Source organism: Haliotis asinina, chromosome 5 (assembly GCF_037392515.1).
Source record: "Haliotis asinina isolate JCU_RB_2024 chromosome 5, JCU_Hal_asi_v2, whole genome shotgun sequence".
Lineage (NCBI taxonomy): Eukaryota > Metazoa > Mollusca > Gastropoda > Lepetellida > Haliotidae > Haliotis > Haliotis asinina.
This window is the reverse complement of record NC_090284.1, coordinates 19320886-19344839: the sequence shown is the minus strand read 5'-3', so window position 1 is coordinate 19344839 and position 23954 is coordinate 19320886.

Genomic DNA, 23954 nt, shown 5'->3' with positions numbered 1-23954 from the left:
AAGTTATTGCACATGTATCTTAATTTTAAGTCACACCAGAATCGAACAAACTCGTGGAGTGTTTTTGTAGACCAGAGCGTGCCTGTCTGAATATATAACAGTAGAATCATCCTATTAATTCACATATGCTAGTTTCAGTCTGATGAAGATGAATACTATTCATTTTACACTGGGTAAGTTTTTAACAATATTCCTGTAGCTCTTATTCTTCTGAAATCTAGAGCTCGGTGTTAATGAAATGCCTGTCCAGAGATGGTGATTTTTCAGACTGACTAATAGCTGGTGTCTGTCATGCGGCAGAAGAGTGTTGTGTTCGCTCTGTAAGTGAGAAGACGAAATCTCTAAATTTGTCATGTTATGAATAGTTATTTAATACAACGAAATGTATTTCTGTACTATGTATTAGTTATGTCAACAATGACAGCTTTGCTATGAGTTAACCATTGCTGAAATATATTCAGATTGTATTGATACAACAGAATCATCATATCAGTTTGGGGGTCTACACTTCCGATTGAACACTTAGCATCTATCCCTTTAACCACATTATTGATAAGCGCTAAATTATCACCCTCTTGTATCACAAAACATTTGGAAACCTAGTGTGTGATGATGTTAAAGGTATTGTTATGAAGACATGTTTTGGGTAAATATATCACAATTATTATTTTTTAGTTGTTATGTTTCACAAACATTTGAACTCACATCTTAAACTTGAGGCTGTGTATTTCATCTGTTAGAAGTGGGCTCATCTGTTAGAAGTTACATCCTCTTTCTGTTTCCGGCAGATGCTGTGGAAGCTGTGAGAAAGTTCAAGATGATTATTATGTTGTGGTGTGGCTTCTGCTAATTTTCCAAAACTGTTTAGTGGGTATGTAAGAGATAGTAGTTAAGATTTATGAAGGACTTCTTAGGATTTATACTTATCGGTCTGCCAACAATGAAGGTTCAAGATCTACCATTCGGCCTCGTTTACATTGAGCTTTCACAGATGTTTCAGAGCGAGATTAGGGTGTGTAGTGACTACTACAGCTGTTACTATTACTATTACTATTACTATTACTACTTCCACTGTTGGTATTCTTGTCACGATTACTACCACTGGGCCATTCACGGAAGTAATATTGTAGAAAGTTGTACGTAGATAGTAACGGGGGTAAATATGTTCCTGTCACTTGCTCTATTTTTTTCTATTTCTTAACTGTTGCTTCTGTTATTACCGCTATCACAATTGGTACTACTACTACTACTACTACTACTACTACTACTACCACTACTGTTACTAATTCCATTGTGACTACCACAGCTGTTACTATCACAATCACTACTTCTACTGTTGCTATCCTTGTCACAATTACTACAGCTGTTACTCCTACTACCACTACTACTAATACTGCAACTACTATTACTGGTACTACTCTTACTTCTACTACCAATACTGATACTACTAATGCTAGTAGTTCTGCTATTTCCAAATCTTTGTCATGAGCATTACGGTCTACGTCAGTAAAAACTCCGTGGCTTGAATTGTTACCATCAGCCAGTCCGCGGTGTATAAACGTGTTACATACACCTGTTTATTATCACAGATCATCACACCCCCAGTTGTCCAATAATTGAGTTAATGATAATCAAGATTAATCTTTTCCACTGTAAGGTCTTGTAGTTGACAACAACGGCGTATTTATTCCAAATATTTTATTTAATAATACGCCCCACGTAATTTGATATGTCCAGCTCTCTTACCCATGTAATTATTTGTTGTGAAATAATGAAAGTCTGTCATCACCCTACACAGAATGGTTGAGAATGGAGACAGGTCATTGAGTGGATCTATCAACTCCATGCGGAGGCATCACATAGACATATTCACACGTTCAGTGGCATCTCTAGCAACATAATTAGCAGACTCAGGCGGCAAGACTCATTAGCGTTACAGAGCGTCTGATCTACAACCTTGACTAATTGTCATCTCGGTACTTATTACTGTGTAAATATGGGACACTTTCCAACTGGACAATGCTTTTCGAGGATTTACGGGGAACCTGACGTGCCATATATATCCTACAAATTGTGTTGCAGGAAAGAACTGTTTCAGTTGTTAGGAGAACCCAGGAAATTCATACTGATTAGGACACGTTGTTAGTGTCTCTGTGATGAAAGCGTGTGTACCTAAATAGACCATGCTTCAAACGTAATCGAATATTTATGTGTTGATGACATCAAACAGATGCTTGTCTGTGTGTGACAGTCTAGTGTCTCAGGATTCAAGAGGCAGCATTTGGAACAATAGTTTACTCACTGGTCTGAGGATAAAACGGCGAGAAGCTCAAGTATCAAGTATATTCAAACAACGTTGAGGAGGGGGGTGGTCGTGGAGGGGTGGGGGTGATCTGATTATGTGTACTTCCATGTCTACAAAAAAAATGTTACTTAAACGTGACAACCAGTGGGTTACACTAATGTTTGTTCCTGAGCTACAGTCAAGTTGAAATTTAATTACTTTTGATATGGAAGACACATCGATATCGTGGCAAAGTAGCAGATGTGCTTGTCCTCGCTGGGAGCTCCCTCGGGGTGTGTCATGTACTTGCATTCTGCATGATGCACTGATCAAGTTAAGAGCTTCTCCACAATCGCTCACAGCAAGGTTGACATGTTTTGTCGGTCATATATTAATAACAGTCAATCGGTGATTTCAAAAGCTAAATGGAAGATAAAACAAACAAGTTGCGTTTTTCAGTTACAGATACCACTTCGACTTTCCAATGATATGTTTACAGTAAACCTTGGGTCAATGAGTCAGTGGTCGATTTAACAACATGCCAGCAATATCACAACTGGAATATCAGGAATGGGGTTTGGACCCGTGCCTGGAAATCGAACCCGAGACTGGCAACTGACCAGAAAACACACTGGCCACTAAACTGCTCAGTTGCCTATACACCCACGATACAGACATAACAAATGGATGGTGCAAACCGGATGGTCAACAGGATCACTCGAAAAGTCGGAATATGATAATGATCCAAGCAATACTCTTAAAGGGTTATTTAAGGTTTTTGTATCATTTTAAACGTTACACATGCTGTAAATATGTTAACTACAATAGAAAACCGAACAGCCCTGACCACTGGAAAGCCCATCAAACCGATAGATTAGAAAATTGTGAAACAGATTGTGTCTTTTTAAGCGTACTTTTAATATGTCCAGGATTGCTTGACGCCTCTAGTTTCACTAAAGAAGCTTTATCTTTCCGTGTACAAATATCATAGTCGCATCATGGAATTATCTGAGATGTCATTTGGTCAATTTTCCACAAAACCTGGAGTAACTGTTTCAAACCCCTCGTGATAATAGCTCTAGGAAATATCCAGTATGCCATTCCCCCATTCTCCTCCTCAACCCGATGCTATTTTATGCCCGCCTGGTGAAGAAAATAAGCCCAAATAAATCATCGGTTATTCACAGCTGAGTTAACTAGCGCATATTCTTCACATTGCCTCAGGTACCTCTTGGAGAGGAATATTTAATATGACCGATAAAATGACACGTTATACTGGCGTAGTGGCGTACCTCATACCATAACACTTAACCTCCAATCAATACAACACTAAAGGGGATATTTCACACAAGGGATCACGTTTTCCGAAAGGACTCACAGACGTAGATCCCGTACGTACGTACGGACGGACGGACGTACAAGCTGTGTATAAGTACTGTTTGCATTATAGAGCACAGTTTCAATAACAGCGGTTCTAACATCTTAATCCGCCGACACATCACATCAACGTGCTTCCAGCTTCTCCATTATCAGGTTGATTCCGACATGAGTAACTAGCAAAGCATGTTAAGATGTTTTCCCTGTATATGTGCCCCGAGCCTCTCTCCCAAAGGTCAGATTAATCCTGAACAACAAAGGAGAAAGTTATGCCGCTAACAGGACTTGCACGTCCACTGCAGACCCAGCTCCTGGATGGGATGAATATTCCTGATTTTGTCCACAATGGAGGTCTGTGGATGATGCAAAAGGTATTTTACACGTGTCAACTGTCAACATAAAAATTCACACTACAGCCATCGGCATGTTATGCGATAAAGAATAATCCCCCTCCACACCTTTCCCCCATATGAAAGAAACGCCATGGTGTTTATTTTTTAAAATATCCCATGCAACATTTTTGGAGGTAGCATTATGGCACAAATTAAAACAAATTGGTTGTGTAGTTAAGTATACAAAATGCAGACGAAAGTTTGAAAATAAACTGATCCTAGTTTTCTCATAGTCATTGATCACATTACATTAGAAACTGGCTATTGTGCAACGCACTCTTTGTCCCTTGTTTTGGTCTTGTGCGGTTTCAGAAGTTGTACGATTACTTTACAGCTCGTACAAATCAAGATTGTATTGTACTTGCCGAAATATAGAAACTCCTATGAAATGAGGTTTTCCGATGTTTTGTGACATTTAGTGTCGAAATTAGCACGTAAAGACGGATACTGACAGACAGACACTTTATTCGGTAATATACGGGCTTAGGGCCCAATTCACAGTTGATATATGCTGTGTTTATAATGTCACGTGAACACAAATTAAAATAATTATCTAGCAACAAATATATGTTTTAACAAAGTTGCAACTGAATGTATAACAAAACGATTTTGAGATGTTAGTAAATTCACTATTAACATATTGTTTTTATGGACATGTTTAATATGTGGAAGATATCTTTCTCTCACATCTTTATATTTATCGCACACTAATAGTACTTTAAATTCATCTTCAGTAAAGCCCAATTTACAGTTTGCACATTTAATTAGATCAATATGTTCTTGTTTATGCCTTCTGGAAAAATTGACATTGAAATTGTGTAGGGAAAGTCTAAATTTGCACATGGCTCTTATCAAATCCTTGTTTTCTAATAATGTGAAATATTTTTCTGGCTCTATATCTGATTTTATCGAATTATAATGACATAAAAATGATGCAGACGAAATACTATTGTGCCAGTTTTGATAATACATATCTTGTAATCTTTGTTTTAATGAGGATAGAAATAGCTCTTCATCACCTAAGTCTTGCTCAATCCAGAGAAAAGAAAAGTAAACTGCAAAGTTCTAACATTTGAAACCCAGTTACAACTAGTACTGGTCTTACCATTTGCATCAAGAGTTTTTAATAAATCATAACAATGACAATGATATCGATGTAGTTCCATCTTTAGTAATTCACACCAATATTTGACCACTCTTACTCGGCTGAGAATGAAAAGAGGACAGCGCCATATATCGCCTAAGATGGCCTTATGTGAAGCAAACTTCCCAACCCGTAGAAAGCGTTTAAAGTACGATGACTGAACTGTCACTATTGCCTCACAATATTTTGTGCCCCATATCCCTGACCCGTATAACAAAATCGGCGCAATTTTCCCATCAAAAATAGAAAACGCTGAAGGAAATGGAACATTTACAATTTTTTGAAAAACTGTATAAACTAGAATAAGAGCTTTGGACGCTTGACACGCTAATTGCTTACAAGATACTGACAATGATAATCTAGAAGAAATGGGTAATGCTAAATACTTATAATATGTCTTAATTTCTAAGGGAACACCGTCGTAAGTCCAGTGTTCATGCCCTACAATTTTACCGCTAATTTTAAATACAATGACATTTGGGTTTTTTTGTAAGTTGACTTCCAAACCCCATTTCTTACAAAAAGAAGACAGCACGTTTAATTGTTTCTGCAGGCCACTAACAGCATATGAATACATGGCTACATCATCAGTAAAAAGAAGTAACAATATCCTGTGTCACAAATACACCATAACTACACTCTATGTATACTTCTGTTATGAGTTCAATAATGAAAAAGATAAATAGGGCTGGGCTTAAAATGCAACCTTGTCTCACGCCACAAGAAGTGGAAAACCCTTTTGTTCTACCAGATGAAGTTTTAATACAAACTTTTACGGAAGAATACATATTGCGAATGACGTTAAACAATTTTACATGACAACCTTTAGTAAGCAGTACATATAACAATTTCTTTCTATCAACGTAATCAAAAGCTTTTTTAAAATCAATAAATGCACAATAGAATCTATCTCTCGGCTTGCATAAATATTTTGTACACAATGGATGCAATATGAATAGATTATCAACTGTCGAGTAATTTGGGCGGAAACCAGCTTGACATTCTGATAAAAGCTCATTTATATCTAACCAAATTCGAAGACGCTTTTCTATAACAATAGTGAATAATTTACCTGTGACATTTAAAACAGAAATACTTCTATAATTGCTGGGGTAGGGCAAACGTTTGAAACAAAGGCAAAATCATACCATCCATGAATCTGGAAAATCGCCAGTATTTAAAACTCTATCAAATAAGATATTATAAAATTTCCCGACATCTTAAGAAATTCTGGGGGTAATCCACCCTCACCTGCAGATTTACCACTCTTTAAACTTTTCAAAGCATCTACTATTTCTCTACCGGTATTTCACCTAACTAAAGATCATCGATGAAAGGCAAATCATTACAATCTTCACACGAATGTGGAGATTAAACAGTCAAAATAGTTTAGAGGGATACTTGGAGGGATACTGTTAAGGGTCTTCATATGGTTTCATATTAGTCATGATGTTTTCAGGTTGTTTGCAAATCCAAAAGAATCTATTTATACATAAGGATCAAATGTTGTTAAACAACAACATACTGACAAGAAAGTCATCACCTTGTTGACTGAACTCTAATTCTTTTCCAATTAAAAGAAAAGAAACTCATGAAAGGACACTAGTTCTATTCTTATAGCAATATATTCACTACAAGATGTATAACTGATTAAGAACTAGAGGACATATTGAATGTTTTACATTAAGGCGTATCAGCGCTACGTCACAAAGACAGACTATTTCGCTGAAAAAATAGACCAAAGGCCTATTACTCCTCCTGCTGATGCATTGCCCAGACAACGGCCACTAGATAGATGAGATCCTTTAAGTGTATTAGCTTCAAAGTTAAGCATTGATTCTCAATATTGGTTCAGAAGAGAATACTGATCCTTGATACAGTTGCCACGCTCGTTTCCTGTATGCTAGTTTGGATATTGGTATTCAGTTGTTGTCCCATTATCAGGGGTACAACTGCAGGCAGTCCAAATTAATGTGTCTGGATTTCCGCTCCATGTCAAGCTCAGAATGACTGGTCTTATCAAAGTAAATCTATTTTGAAAAAAAGTATGCTTGCATTATGTGTTAACCCATTGCAGCCATACGTATGTGTGTGAGTTTGTGCAGTTCGTGACCCTTTGTTTATATGCACTCATCAATCTATCAGTCTGTCTGTCATCTGTTCACCTACACGCGCACACACGCACACACGCACACATGCATTACTATAGTAACTATTATATCCCAGTGACATCACAGTATATATCAGTGACTGATTCGAATGTTCACATTATTTTTGAAACAAGTATTATCTAGCTTTCGTACCAGAGATTGTTTATATAAATTTCCAAACCCTATGTTGAATCAGAAAGGCGATAAGTACAATTGGCTTCACTTCGGCCGTCAGTACTCCTACTGTCAGGATCTTCTCTCAGACTGTCATTTTCAGACGAGGAAGGATAAAACGCACTTATCATATTCATGAGGAAAGAGCCATTGCCTTTGTCCTCGACAACTTCAGTCTCATTAAAGAACATTTCATACTTTTGATAGATTTCCTATTTCTGAGATACAGAAAAGAATGGATACGTCCTGCTGACAAGGTGGTGATTCACGGTGTCCTTTTGGGCGAGTGTAATTAAATATTCACCCTTTCCCAATTCTGTATGTTTCTCCAAAACAACATATGCTGAAGACAGCCTTTGTCATTTCTATCTAACCATGCGATCGCCCATGCGATATATGGGTCATGTTTCCTGAAGAAAACACCTGTCTCACGACCACAAATGATAGCTTTGGGGCAATACATCACCTTATTGCCTATATTTCCATATTTCCAAGGTACTTCTGAATTACAGGAACTGTTTGGTTACTTGTTTGTTTTAAGCCATCAGCAACATGCAATTATTACCGTTTTTCTATAATATAAAGGTCGACGGATATATATATATCCGTATGTATATCGTATATATATATATATATATACATCCGTATGTATATACATATATATACTGTGGAGCAAAAGAAAATGCACAGGTTCTGTTTCTTCCAATAAGATAAAGAATAACAAAACCTTATGGAAATGGAAAATGTATGTTGAAACACACTGCAATACACATGTTAGATCAGCAAAATGACACTGTTGCAATTACAGCGACGTAGTAATGACCACTGCAGACGGCACGATGTTGGAAGGTCAAGGCCATTCCACACGGCGGTCTTTTTCCCCATTTGCCAACAATTACGAAGTCATCCGTTCAGTGTGAATTGCCTCACGCGACGACCCAAGGATGTGAATAACCTGCGGATACCGATCCTCGTGGAGAGTTATGACTGGTACGTCCACTTGTTGGTCGATCACATGTCTATCGTGTCATACTGAAACGGTTGCACAGCCGAATAACGGTTTGTCTTGTGCAACCCAATGACCTTGCAATATGGCTGATGGATGTAGTCATTTGTTACATTCTTGTGGCCCGTTCTCATTGCGCCGACGTCAGTATTGGAATTTTCACCTGAGACTTTTGTCAAGTGCTTGTTCAGTCTTCAGGACTAACAGGTTTTATACCCTCTGTACGAAAGGTGCCCGTGCATGGGACAATAATCACAATTTTGCGAAACCTAGTACAAAACAGGTTCAAATGTTTACGGTTGCATTTTGGCAAATGAAACATGATGATTGCATGCTATACAATCAATGTTCTTAAATACTTTTTACCAGTTACAACGTATATTTGGAATTGCAGCAACAATTCCACTTGTGTACTTTCTTTTACTCGTCGGTTTATATATCGCAATGAGCAGTATCTCTTCCATTCGAGGCATCGACATATTGTTTGGTGACGAGAAGTTGGTTGGGTGACTGCATCTGTCTGTTAGCATCCTGGGAGCTTGTCTGGCTCACTGAAGTGTATGGAGCACATGCTGTAATGACGTCCACATAGTGAATGGATATCGGATAGGAAGGTAAATATCGGTGGCCCCACGGTCAGCTAGATGTAAAAACATGTAACATAATTGGCATACGGCCTTGTGTAAATAATATATACTGAAGTTACTACTACTACTACTACTGCTGAAACTACTACTACTACTACTACTACTACTACTACTACTACTACTACTACTACTACTACCACTACTACTACCACCACCACCTTTACACTTGTTTTTATTAGTTTTACTTCTACTATTTCAAGAACAATTATGACCACTAGAGCAGCGGTATCACACCAATCATAACTTGATCTGTTATCGACAAGCAGTCCTCGGCGTGTGTGTTACACACGCCAGCTTATTTCTCGCAGAGCATCAAACAAGTTAATGATAATCAAGATTGATCTAGTCCACCACTAGGCGTTGTGTTTTGTAAACACCGGTTTACATATTCCAACGATTCAAATGATATGCCCCCGTAATTCAGTATACCGCATGTCTACCCAAGCTCAATCCCTCTGGTAATTAATAACTGTGAAACAATATCAGTCGGTTCTCTCCCTGCACAGAACGAAGACAGGTCATTGCGTGGATCTGTCGAGTCCACACGGGGGCATCACATAGACATCCGCACGTTCCCAACCTTCAGTGGCCTCTCTTACAACATAATTAGCAGACTCAGACGGCAGAAATGATTGGCGTTAGAGGGCGCCGGATCTAGTGCCCTGCCTAATTGTCATCGCAGTACTTACAACAGTGAAAAGATGGGGCACATTCCGACTGGACAATGCTTTTCGGAGTCTATTGGAACTGGAAGTGCAATATATATCCTACAAATTGTGTTACAGGGAGAAACTGTTTCAGTTGCCCAGAGAAGCCAGTAGATTTATAGCGATTAAGACACGTTGTTAGTGTATCTGTGATGAAAGTATGTGTCCCTAAATAGAGGGTCAGGGTGCTACGGACTAAATCGAAGATTTGTGCGTTGCTGACATCAAACAGATGCTTGTCTGCTTGTGACAGCCGTACACATGACGACATATTAGTGTCTGGGGATTCGAGGATTTGGAATAATGGTTCGCTCACTGACCTGAGGACGATACGCCTACAAACTCAAGGCGCGCATTCAAAGAACAAATATGACATTCCGAAAGCTTTGCATGAAGTGTAATTTAGTGTATAATAAACAGAGTTACCTAAACGTGACAACCAGTGGGTTACACGTCGATATCGTGACAAAGTAGCTGACATGTTCGTCCTGGTTGCGAGTTCCCTCAGGGTGTGAAATGTTCTTAATGCAGTGATCAAGCTGAGAGCTTCACAACACAGTAAGCTTGACATGTTTTGTCGATCACGTATTAATAATTGTCAATCGGCAAAATCTAAATAGAATATTACAACAAATACGTTGCGCTTTTCATTTAATAATCCCACTTTGACTACACAATGGCAGAGTAAAGCGTAGGTGAATGAGTGAGTGACATTTAACGTTGGCATGCCCCAAATATCACATTATCAATAAGAGGACTACGAAATGACCAGAAAACACGTTGACCACTATACTACACCACTGCCCATACAAGCACAATGCAGGCGAACGAATAGATAGTACCTTGCATCGGATCCGGGCCAACTAAATGGCCAGAAAACACTATACTACACCACCACCCAGCAGCCACAATCCAGGGATAATAGCAACCGGATAGCACGAAGAAGAAGTCGGAATATGTTCAAGACATATCATTCAGCGCTGTTCTATTGAAACAGTCCTATGAAATGATCATATATACTTTAATTGCTGTGTCAAGACCAATGGAAAATCAAACAGGCACATCATGTTTAAACTGTAAAACGAATTGTGCCTTTATAAGCGTACTTTCAATATGACCTGGATTGGCTGACACATCTAGTTTCAGTGAGGAAGTTCCATATTTCAGTGTACAAACATTTTCGTCGGATCATGGAATCATCTGAGATGTCCTTTTGGGATGTTTTCCATAAAATCTGGAGTAGTGGTTTCATACACCCAGAGATAATGGATCTAGGAAATAACTAATACGCTATTCCGCATGTCGCCTCCTCAACCCGATGTTTTTATGCCCGTCTTGTGAAGAAAATAAACCCAACTTAAGCATCGGTTATGCACAGATGAGTTAGCTGACGCATCTCCTTTATATCGCTTCGCGTCTCTCGTGGAGAGGGAAATATTTAATATGACCAATAAAGCGGCGTGCCATACACATGGTGGTGTACAGTGTACAGTGACGACCGATAGCGCTACCAGTTATAATACAGTATACCATGGCACTTTATCCTCAGAGGAATATTTGCCCTCGTCGCATTACGTTACGTGGACTGCCGAATGAGAGCATCCCTGTTACTCAAATCTATAGCATCATATAGATTTTACAGCGACCCAGGTTGGACGTACACGGCCGTGTACTACTTGCATTATAGAGCACTGTTTCAATGACAGCGGTTCTAACATCTTAATCCACCGACACATTACATCAACTTGCTCCCAGCGTCTCCATTATCAGATTGATTCAGACATGAGTAACCTGCAAAGCATGTTAAAACATTTTCCCTGTATATGTGCCCCGAGCCTCTCTCCAAAGGTCAGATTAATCCTGAACAACAAAGGAGTAATTTATGCTACTAACAGGACTTACACGTCTACTGTAGACCCAGCTGTAGTTTCCATTTTTTTGTTTCATGTTAACATGAAATACTTCTTATATTCATGGGCACCTTCTGAGTTTTGGCATACTTATAAACCACTTCTGATCAATCACTCTTACATGCCTAAATTACCTGATGCACTCTTGGGTCTCTGGAGTCTGGTGAATTGCTCTAAGCAAGGTTCTACGAAGTACTATGGCATGAATTGTAGTAATTTGGCTCTATTGGTTACTGAATATAAAGTGATTCCATTATTTTATGTGTCAATTTAATTAGGTATAACATCTGGAAATTAAGATGAAAGAATATGGATGTAGTAAGTACTTTTACAGCAAAATCCTGCATAGGTAATCGAGTTGGCACCAAACCGCATTGTGGCCTTGAACATTAGCAATCGGGCTGCGACTGCACAAAATATGAAATGCCATACACAGTAGCAACACCATGCGATCTCTGTTGTAATGGTCTCCATGGGACAAGCATTGAGTCTTGGTGTAAGTCAGCAGGATGGTCAATATTCAGATGAAAAATTATATTATCAGGAGACCCATCGTGAAATTAGCAAAGGAAATGACGTTTGCTCATAGTCATTGATCACATTACATAACAACTGGCTATTGAGTAACGGGAACAACACATGTTCATTCGCTTTTTTATTTTGATCTTGGGCGGTTTCATAAGTTATAGGATGACATTTCATTTCAGCTCATTGAAATCTAGTTTGTGACTACTTGCACAAGCAGGGGAACGTTTATTGTTAAACAGAGATATTCCGATATGTTGGTGACAGTTCGTGTGGGTGAGTGAGTGAGTTAATATTTAACGTCACATCGGCAATACTGCAGCCATATCGTATTTATGAAAATAAAAATGAATTAATAGCACATACATTGTAAAACCCTGTCGACGAAGGATAGTAAAACTAACAAGAATATCACAGAGTAGAATGTAAAACTAGTGAATAGACCTAAAACAATGTATCTATAGAGGACAGTACAATATAAAAATGAGCTATAGGTTGCCAACAACTGAAGTTAGATCACCATACTAAGGACCGTGGGGACTTACAGTACATTTGCTTTCTGCATGGACCCTAGTTGGATTTACACCATCCCTTCAGCTGTTAGCAATTTAGACAAATCTAGCCATAAACTAAAAACACACTTATTTTACGATTAAAAGCTGGAAAACTTAAATTTACTTCAAATGTTTTTGGACTTATGTACCCGCTCAGGAGGACAATTATTTTACGGTACTTCAAGCCCCTTCGAGGGTACAGCCACTAACGATTTAATCTTCCAATTATAAAATATTTATGTATTTACAGTTCAGTTAATAAATTTAATTCCTTTAAAAATGCAATAATTAAATGAGAGCTAATATTGCTAAAAAGATCCTTCATAGTTGGTGAATTAAAATATTGATGCCTTGTGATGGAATATTCAACACAGTCAAGCAAGACATGCTTGACTGTGATTCTTTCATCTCAAGAGATGCAGAACGGAGGATCCTCACCTTTCAAAAGGTATTCATGAGTATATCTCGTATGGCCAATACGACATCGCCGCATAATGACCTCCTCAAATCTGGATTGACAACCCAAGTGGGTATAACCAATCTAAGGTTTTATTGCATGTAATTTATTTACACCCACATGGGTGTCCCACCTCTTTTGCATCAGATCTCGGATATACGATCTAATTGTAGCTGTACAATCAGAGTATGGGATTAGAAGTGGAGTCACGGATTTTTTGAGTGCTGCCTTGGCAGCAAGATCGGCCATTGTGTTGCCAGAAATGCCTGCATGGCTGGGTAACCAACAAAAGACGATGTCGTATTGGCCAGTAGCAAGATTATTATATAATTCAATTACTTCTATTGAAAGTGGATGTTTACATGACAGGTTTTTAATTGCCTGGAGGCAAGAAAGAGAATCAGAATAGATAATATACTGTTTATGTCTAGGATGTCTTTCAATATATTTAATAGCCGTTAATATAGCGTTTGCTTCTGCTGTGAAAATAGAACTATTATCTGGTAATCTGAAAGATATTGTTCTGGATCCAATGACAGTGGCACAAGCCACTGTGCCACCATCCTTGGACCCATCTGTAAATAAAGATTTGTATGTATTATAGTTACTTTTTAATTGATTATATTCTTGTTTATATTGTAATTCATTTGTGTCTGATTTTTTAAAACTCGTCAGTGTTAGGTCAACTTCGGGTCTAACTAACTGCCAGGGTGGAGACGAAAGTAGACGGGAAGGAGATGTATTGGCTAGCTCAATGCCGCAAGCAGACAGAAAAGGTTTCACTCTAAGTCCAAGAGGCGGAACAAGAGAAGACTTTTTATTGTATAGATCCTCATAAAGAGGATTAAAAACACAGTTAAATGCAGGCTTGGCCTCATTAGAATATAGTTTTATTATATACTGTAAGGAGAGTTTTATACGTCGTTGAGTAAGAGATGGCTCATTGGCCTCGACGTAAAGACTGTCAGTAGGAGAAGTTCTAAAGACATGGTTTTAGACCTTGATGGATAGAATCAAGTAGTTTGAGGTTGCTTTTACAGGCTCCACCATAAACGATGGAGCCGTAATCAAGTTTCGAACGGATGAGCGATCTGTATAAGTGAGGTAGGGTAGTTTGGTCTCCTCCTCACTTTGAATTGGAAACAACTTTTAACAGATCAAGTGCCTTCAGGCATTTAGTTTTAAGGGATTTAATGTGGGGTAGAAAAGTTAGATGTGAGTCGAAAATAAGACCCAAGAACTTGGCCTCCTTTACAACTTTGATGGGGGTGACATTTAAAAATAGTTCTGGATCTTTATGCGGTTTATACTTTCTGCAGAAATGCAGGCAATTTGTTTTTGTTATAGAAAATTTAAACCCCTTTTCAATGTGACCATTTTTTCAATTTTATTGAGACAAATTTGTAATTGCCTCTGTATTGTATGCATATTTCTACCTCTGCAAGAAACATTGAAATCATCCACAAAGAGTGATCCATCTACTGAATCACTTAAAACCTTAGAAAGACTATTGATTTTAATACTAAATAAAGTCACAGACAAGATACGGCCTTGTGGAACACCCTGATCTTGATCAAAATAGTCTGAGAGGGTTGATCCCACACGTACTTGAAACTGTCTGTCATTTAAAAAAATTAGATATAAACTGAGGCAAGCGACCTCTCAACCCAAAAGAATGTAAATCTTTCAAAATACCTTGCTTCCAAGTAGTATGATATGCTTTTTCGAGATCAAAAAAGATTGGTACTGCATGTTGTTTTTTAATGAAAGAATTTTTACAAATGATTCCAAACGAACCAAGTGGTCAATTTTGCTTCGGCTTTTACGAAAACCACATTGTATATCAGTAATCAGATTATTGGTTTCCAAAAACCAAACTAAGCGATTATTTACCATTCGCTCCATGGTTTTGCAAATACAGCTAGTTAAGGAAATAGGTCGGTAATTTGATGAATCTGTATGATCCCTCCCATGCTTTGGAATAGGAACAACTATGGCTTTTCGCCATGAAGGGGGAAAATGTTGTGTTATCCAAATATGGTCAACAATGCCAAGTAACGTTTCGAGCCATGATTCCGGCGAGTGTTTTAAGAGTTGGTAATGGATATCATCAGGCCCTGTTGCAGTATCGTGAGCCTGTGATAGCGCAGTATGAAGTTCATGTAATGAAAATACGTCATCATAATCTTCACCATTATCAGATTTAAAATTTACTGGTTTCTTCTCTTGGTGTGTTTGATAAGTCTGGAATTTTGGATGATAATTTGAGGAGGACGAATGTTTAGCCAAAGTTTCACCCAACTTGTTTGCAATATCAGATTTTTCAGTTAGTATGTTATTATCATTTTTGAGATGCTGAATACTACTGGATTTGGAACCCTTGCCTTTGATATTTTGGATCATATTCCATACCCTTGACATAGGAGTACGGGAATTTATTTTGGAAGCGTATTTTTCCAAGTATGACGTTTAATGTGTTTAAACGTTCGTCGAGCTTTAGCGTAACTGATTTGTACATTATTTAAGTTATGAACGGTGGGATGAAGACGAAAGTATTTCTCAGCTTTCTTCCTCTTTTTCCTAGCCTGTTTGCATTCGTCATTAAACCATGGTTTACGGATGTGCGGATTTACAGAGGACTTAGGAATAGTTTCATCAGCTATATGTTTCAGTTTGTCCGAGAACGTTTTAATTGGATCAGGTACATCCATGAAAAGGTCAGGTTTAAGTTCCTTAAGGCAGGTGGCCTGAAATAATGGCCAATTGGCCTTGAAAAATTCCACCTTGTTACAGGTGGATCATCGGAAGGGTTAATTGCTGTAAGTACTGTTGGAAAATGGTCACTACCACAAAGATCATTATGGACTGACCATTCAAACTCATTATAAACGTTTGAATCAGTGAGTGACAGGTCTAAGGAAGAATATGTTCCTGTTGCAGGATGTAAATATGTGTCAGAGCCATCATTGAATATACATAAATTATTATCAGATATAAACTCTTCAAGAACTTTCCCTTTATTGTTGGTATCAGGACTTCCCCATAATGGGTTATGTCCATTGAGATCACCCATTATGATACAGGGTTTTGGTAATTGGTCATACAAATCTTGAAGATCATACTGATGGAGAGTGGAAGAAGGGGAGATATACAAGGAACCAAGAGTAAGGGTTATATGTAAAGTAAGACGAACAGCAACAGCCTGAAGATTGGTTTTAAGAGGAACAGGGCTATGAATTATACCATGTCTCACCAATATGGAAGATCCACCAGTGGCTTTGTCACCAGAGGGTGAAAAAGAATGATAAGAATGGTATTTACGCAATTCGACCTTATCATTTTGTTGGAAGTACGTTTCTTGAAAACTAAATGCTGATGGTTTAAAATCCTGTGCTAGTAATTGTACTTCATTAAAATTGGTCCTACGTCCTCTGCTATTCCTTTGGATTAAGGAGTTATTGTTCATTTTATAGCAGGTAGTAGTGCTGGGGACCGACTTTTCCCCTTCCGAGGCGAAATGCTTCTATTTCGCGCACGGGGATGAGGAGAGACGTCCATGTCTTCTAAAAGTTGAAACTTGTTATAGATTTGTACAGGATCACGTGATCCCTTTTGCACTCGATCAGTTTTTTATCTGTAATCTACTTTTTGACAAGGATTTTTCACAACAGGAGATATTGTTTGTGATTCAGTCTGGCAAGCTGATGTTGCACGGTGTTTATCAACAGTAGAATCTGATGTAATTAAAGTGTGTTTGTCAGCTTTAACCCAGATGATATCTGTCTGACATGCAACCGACAGTACAGACTTAGTATTGGGGCGAGCAACAACTGCAGAATATGGTACACCTGATGACTGAGGGGAGGCTACATTAACTAAACGTTTTGCCTCATGGTATGTGACATTCTTTTGGATTTGGATTTTGACAATTTCATATTCACGTGTCCAGACATGGCATGACTTTGACGAAGACATATGATCTCCAAGACAATTGACACATTTTGGAGAAGACAAACAGTCAGAACCTTCATGATCATCTTTACCACATCTATAGCATGTTGCACGATTTCTGCAGGATTGGGCACCGCGACCAAACTTTTCACACTTGTAACAACGGAGTGGGTTTGGAATATACTGTTCCACTTCGATGTTACAATATCCAGCTTTTATGTACTTTGGGTGAGAAAAAGAAATTAAGTATGTGTTGGTATTCAAAGTTTCTCCATTTTTCTTAAACGTGAATCTTTTAACATGAGTGACTCCTTGGTTTTGCAGTTCAGTAACTATTTCCTTTTCACTCATGTGGGCAAGCCAGCGGTCTCTGTCCCTCAAGATGCCTTTGCTACTGTTCAAAGACTTGTGAAGAGAAACTGAAACTTCAGTATTTATTTGCAAGCTGCTTTGAGGGTAGCTGATTGTTTTGCTGTTTTACACGCTATGAGGAGAAACCTTGATCTAATTTTTCTAACAGCTTGGACATCACCAACAAGTCCATAAATTGCTTTTGATGTGGCAAACGGATTTAGCTTGAGTGGTTCACCATCAGTCGAAGATACAACCAAGAATCTACTCCATGTATCTGGATATCTGTTTGTGATATTTTCCTCATCAGAGGACAAACACTCATCTAGTGCTCGTTTATGTTTTTGGGGTTGAACCATGGTTAATAATAGAAAGTTGACCATCCCAGCTCCCCACCCTCCACCGACTACCACATGGACAACGCTTTACACCAGTGGGTCTCCGACTGGCAGCACCAAGGATACTGAAATGGTATACTCCAGCAGAAAATTAATAGAAAATTAATCGATCTACCAGATTGGCCCATGAGCCGCCGCCTTCTGGGCATAAGACTCTAGGCAAAGTTAATAATATCACTTTTCAAATTTACAAGTGTTATATAAGTGAAAAGCCAAGACCAAAATTGAAACAATATAAAATCAAATTTCTGCAATTACATAATCCACGCACAGGGCTTGGCATGACCAGCCGATTGGTCGAACCGGGCCCATTCGACCACCCGTCTAGGCGAAGTCAGGGCCAAAGCGGTGTATTGAGCAACAGGAACACGATTGCAGGCCCCTATTGCGCTCAACCACCAGGATCCCCTCCTCCGCCGTCACAGGGCCGCAACCCACGGCAAACGGGTTGGTGGTCCAAATATCCCCCCGGGTCCACTACGGGGGTGTTGGCGAGCTCTTGGCGTTACCCAGCACCCACCACGAGGAGGTGGCTCGCCACGGGTGCCAGTTCGTGTGGAAATTAGCAAGCAAAGACGAATACCGTTAAGGGTCTTCATATGGTTTCATATCAGTCGACCCGTGAAGGTCCCGGGGTAGAACAAGCCTTCAGCAACCCATGCTTTCCATAAAAGGCGACTATGCTTGTCGTAAGAAGCGATTAACGGGATCGGGTGGTCAGGCTCGCTGACTTGGTTGACACATGTCATTGGTTCCCAATTGCCCAGATCGATGCTCATGTTGTTGATCACTGGATTGTCTGGTCCAGACTCGATTATTTCCAGACCGCCGCCATATAGCTGGAATATTGCTGTATAACTAAACTCACTCACTCACTGACTCATATCCGTCATGTCACTTTCGGTATGCTTGCAAATGGAACATAATTTATTTATAGGAAAAGGTCAAACGTTGTTTAAGACGTTTGACACACAGTTATCAGCTTTTCCACTGAACTGTGTATAGGCTTATGCTGTTGTTAGGAATATTGCACCGACGATGGATATATTGCGGCGACGGACACCAGACATGGGCTTCACGCACTGTACCCTTGTAGGGAATCGAACCCGGATCTTCGGCGTGACAAACCAACGCTTTAACCACGAGGGTACCCCCTTCAGCGTTATACTCAACGTGTTGCAAGATAACAGATTAAGAAATGCGCACATACGAGAGGTTTTATACTGAAGTGCAACAGCGCTACGTAACAAAGACAGAATACTGACTAAGTCCTTGAAATATATAACCCAGATGCCTGCTGTTCTTCCTATTGCCAAGGTGTCCAGACAATGACCACCAGATAGATCGGAACATTTAAGGGTATTAACTTCAAAGTTAAAATTTCATTCTCAGTATTAGTTCAAAGCGAATAGAGATTTTCGATACATTTGCGACAGTGGTTTCGTGTATTCTAGTCAGTCACTTCCCATGGTTTTTTCAGATTTTTACGACTACTTTTCATTTCAGCTCATTCGCGCGAAGTTCGTATTGTACTTGCGGAAGGTAGAGGAACGCTTGTTATTGAAATATATATATTTATAAAGGTCAAACGTTGTTTAACATCAACATACTGACAAGAAAGTCATCACCTTTCCACTGTACTCTAGACCATATCTAATAAATAAAAATACTCATGAAAGAACATTCTACGTTTTCACCAAAGTGAGTGAGTGAATATAAACGTGAATGAGGGTTTAGAAATACCGTCTTATGGAAGGTTTTACATTGAGGCTTAACTGCACTATGCCACAAAGACTGGCTAGGTCCTTGAAAGAAATATACCAAAGGCATGTTGTTCTCACTATTGATGTATTGCCCAGACAACGGCCACAAGATAGATCAGCGTGTATTAGCTTCAAAGTTAAACATTGATTCTCAATATCAGTTCAGAGGAGAATAGTGATTCTCGATACAGTTGCCACGCTCGTTCCCAGTATGCTAGTTTGGACAATGCTATTCCGTTGATCTCCAGGAATACACCACCAGGCAGTCTAAATTATCGTGTTTGTTTTACAGCTAATTGTTTAGCTTCAGCATGAACTCATTTACGTAAGTACAAACACCAAATTACGAACTTAATTACACAGCTATTTTGAAGCATGTATCGATGGATATAAAAAGATACTTCCTTTCTAAATGTAAGGAAGGCGTCAAGAGACGCAGTGAATATACAGATGATTTTACTTTGGCCATCAATATTCACACTGACAAGATATTTTTGAGATTGGCGTGTGATTTCAAGTTATGCAAGGGTGAATTCCGATATTTCCTAGTTGTGAGATGCAGAAGAAGATTGATTTGTCCTGCGGACAAGATGGTGATTCAGGATGTCGTTTTGGGTGAATGTAATTAAATATTCACCCTTCCCCATTCCATATCCTTTCCCATCGACTACCATTTATGCTGAAAACTGCTGCTGAAGAGTCTTTATCATTTCTTCTAAACCATTTATACGACCAGTCACTCACGCTATACATAGGTTAGTTTTCATACAGAAGACGGATGCCTCAGTACCAAACATATTGACAAGTAATTTATTTCCTTGTTCCGTGTTTTGGTTCATTGGTGGCAGTCACTTGTTGATAATACAAACATCATGTCATAAGCTCGTGTTGAGGGTAACAGCTTCAAGATGTTTAGAATGATTTATAGTGTGGACCTTACAATTTGTACTGAAAATTTACGCCTGAATTGCAGTTTTTGTGTTTGTTTTTTTTGTTGTTGTTGTTTTTTTCTCTTTTGTTTCTAAAACCGTGTCCGCGTATAGTGGACACACTGCAGCGGGGAACCGTTTGACACGTTTCCATCGAACTTTGATGGGTTGTCTACAAGTAAGGATCAACCAAAACAGTGAGCTATATATTATAATGACAACAAGCATCCCTTATGGGTACATGTAAATTACACGGTGAGGATGAGCAAGTCAGCAATGGTTATTGTCCCGAAATGTTGAGAAACCTATTGTGGGAAGATCGCAACAGTTAGGTAACACATGTACAGTGAAGCAAGGGGGACGGGTGTGAAAGCAAAATACCTGTGTGCGAATGACACAAAAGGAACCGAAACCGTTCCACTATTATACACATATAAAAGTGGGAAGAGACACGGGGCTGTGATCTTAACTTTCATTACTTAATGAGGGCTGCTGGTTTTGCTTGCACGTGTTGTAGACGTTTGGAAACCATGTCTCCTAACTGACACCATTGCGACATTGTCATTAACAGCAGTGAACGATGGCCTCAGGATTATGTTATTCACATGCCATGTACAAGAGAATGGTAGCCACACATTTTTGATAGACATAGGGTAACAACGGCATTCATATGAAACACAGAATTTTGAGTTTGATGCCTTACATCTTTTACTGCATGAGTCCCTGGCTAAAGCTAAAGAATTTAATCACGAAGTTTAGGTAAGGTCTCGGTTCATGGCGTCATATACATTACAAATAGAATGTTGGTCCTCCAGATATATAGAAATTGCAAAAAGAGAAAAGTGCGTTTCCATTTTCGAAACCAATCAAAGACACAAATCCTCCATATTTTTCATGTTTTGTTATAGTTAAATTTTGTAGGGTTGCCATATAAAGGTTGAACCGTCACATAGTGTTCAGAACACGTTGCTTTGTGAAACGTTTATCCGGAGACTCCTGTAGTACTTATCCATAAGAAGTGAGGATTTTGAGTGGTATTTAAGTGTATTAAGTGGGTTAAGTGTATTGAGGGCCAGAAGATGCGAACTACTTTCCTTCTTTCAAATGTTAGGCAATAAGTTTCATTTGGTGACTTGTATACATGCATAATAACAACATCAAAAGCGCTGAATTCCAATATTAATTCACCTACGTTTTTTGTGATGTATGTTGTTTCAGAAGACGCATGTAGTCAGTTCCTACTTTGAAATTATATGGGTTTTGGCACAATGGACATTTGATCACCTCATTGTTGTGACTCTTATTTGGAGACTGATAGGTGCTGTTTATCTGGGAATCATTTTGCTAGGTTCAGTTTATTGAACAATTCCGAAGGTGAATTTTCTTGTTCGTTTGTTATCTTATCTATCGTCGCAATATTCCTGCTATGTGCCTGTAAATAACTGAGTCTGGATAAGACATTCCAGTGATCAACAGCATGAGTATCGATCTACGCCATTTGTATCAGCGTTCCTGACCACCTGATCCCATCAGACCTTTTCATGACAAGCGTGGGTGGCCGTAGATCAGTTTCAAATGAGACTGATAGGTTGAAACGTTTGTGAATGATCATTAAATAAACTAAATACATTTCTGAAATGTCGTACATTACAATAGGCAGTCAATTCCAGGAACTAGCAAGTAGTCAATTCCACTACTACTACTACTACTACTACTACTACTACTACTGCTGCTGCTGCTGCTGCTGCTGCTGCTACTACTACTACTGCTACTACTACTGCTGCTGCTGCTGCTGCTACTACTACAGTTGCTGCTATTATAGACTATATTTACATTGACTACTGCTACTACTACTTGGTACCATATTATTATTATTGCTTCTCCTAAATAATAAAAAGAGTAATAATAGTGCAAATTTATAATGCGCACATATCCAGGCTCAGAACCATGCTCTTGACGCTACATAAGTACATTAAGATACATACATAATATATACAGAACAAAGCAATTTACAATGAACAGGTGCATAGTTCATAAACGACATAGGCTAGTGGTGATAATATTGGTCAAAGAGGTAAGATCTGAGACTTGATTTAAAAGAGTCCAGAGAGTGTTTGAGGTCAAAAGGGATAGTGTTCCACAAGACATGGGAAAGAGAATGCTTTGTATCCCGAATTTTGAAATTTCTACTTTGGCAAACAACTGCTAATAAGAATACGACTGTGGTCAATGTTACTACTACTACTACTACTACTACTACTACTACTACTACTACTACTACTACTACTACTACTACTACTACTACTACTACTACTACTACTACTACTACTACTACTACTACTACTACTAAAGTTACCAAGATTACTACTAAGACTGATACTACCAATTACACTTGTTTACTTACTACTACCATTTCAACTACTCCTACTTCTACCACTAGAACTACTACCATTATATCGATAATACCTCTGTAGATTTAATCTGTTGGGAGCCACCAGTACTTCATCTGTGAAGCATTTACATACGCTTGTGTTTATTTTCACAGAGCATCAAAGACGTTGACCATAATCAAGATGATTCTCTGTCTTGATGTTAACATCACAGGCTTACAATTCCAAACAATTTCGAATTAAACGCCCCCGGATTTGAACAACCTGCATGTTTACCCAAACCTGCTACCTCGTGTAATTAATCATCGTGATATTGTGTCTGTTATCTAACCCACGCATACCAGGTTGAGAAAAGGGACAGGTCATGGAGTGGATCTATCGACTCCACACGGAGACATCACCTAGACATATTCACACGTTCCCAAAATGCAGTGGCATCTCTAGCAACATAATTAGCAGACTCAGGCGGCAAGAATGATTAGCGTTACAGGGCGTCTGATCTACAGCCTTGACTAATTGTCATCTCAGTACTTATTACAGTGTAAATATGGGACACTTTCCAAATGGACAATGCTTTTCGAAGTCTATAGGAACCGGACGTGCCATATATATCCTACAAATTGTGTTGCAGGGAAGAACTGTTTCAGTTGTTAGGAGAAGCCAGGAAATTCAGAGTGATTAGGACACGTTGTTAGTGTCTCTGTGATGAAGGTGTGTGTCCCTGAATAGACGTATTCGAGGTTTTATGTGTTAATGACATCAAACAGATGCTTGTCTGTGTGTGACAGCCATACCCACGGAGACATATTCGTGTCTCAGTATTCGAGAGGCAGCATTTGGAACAA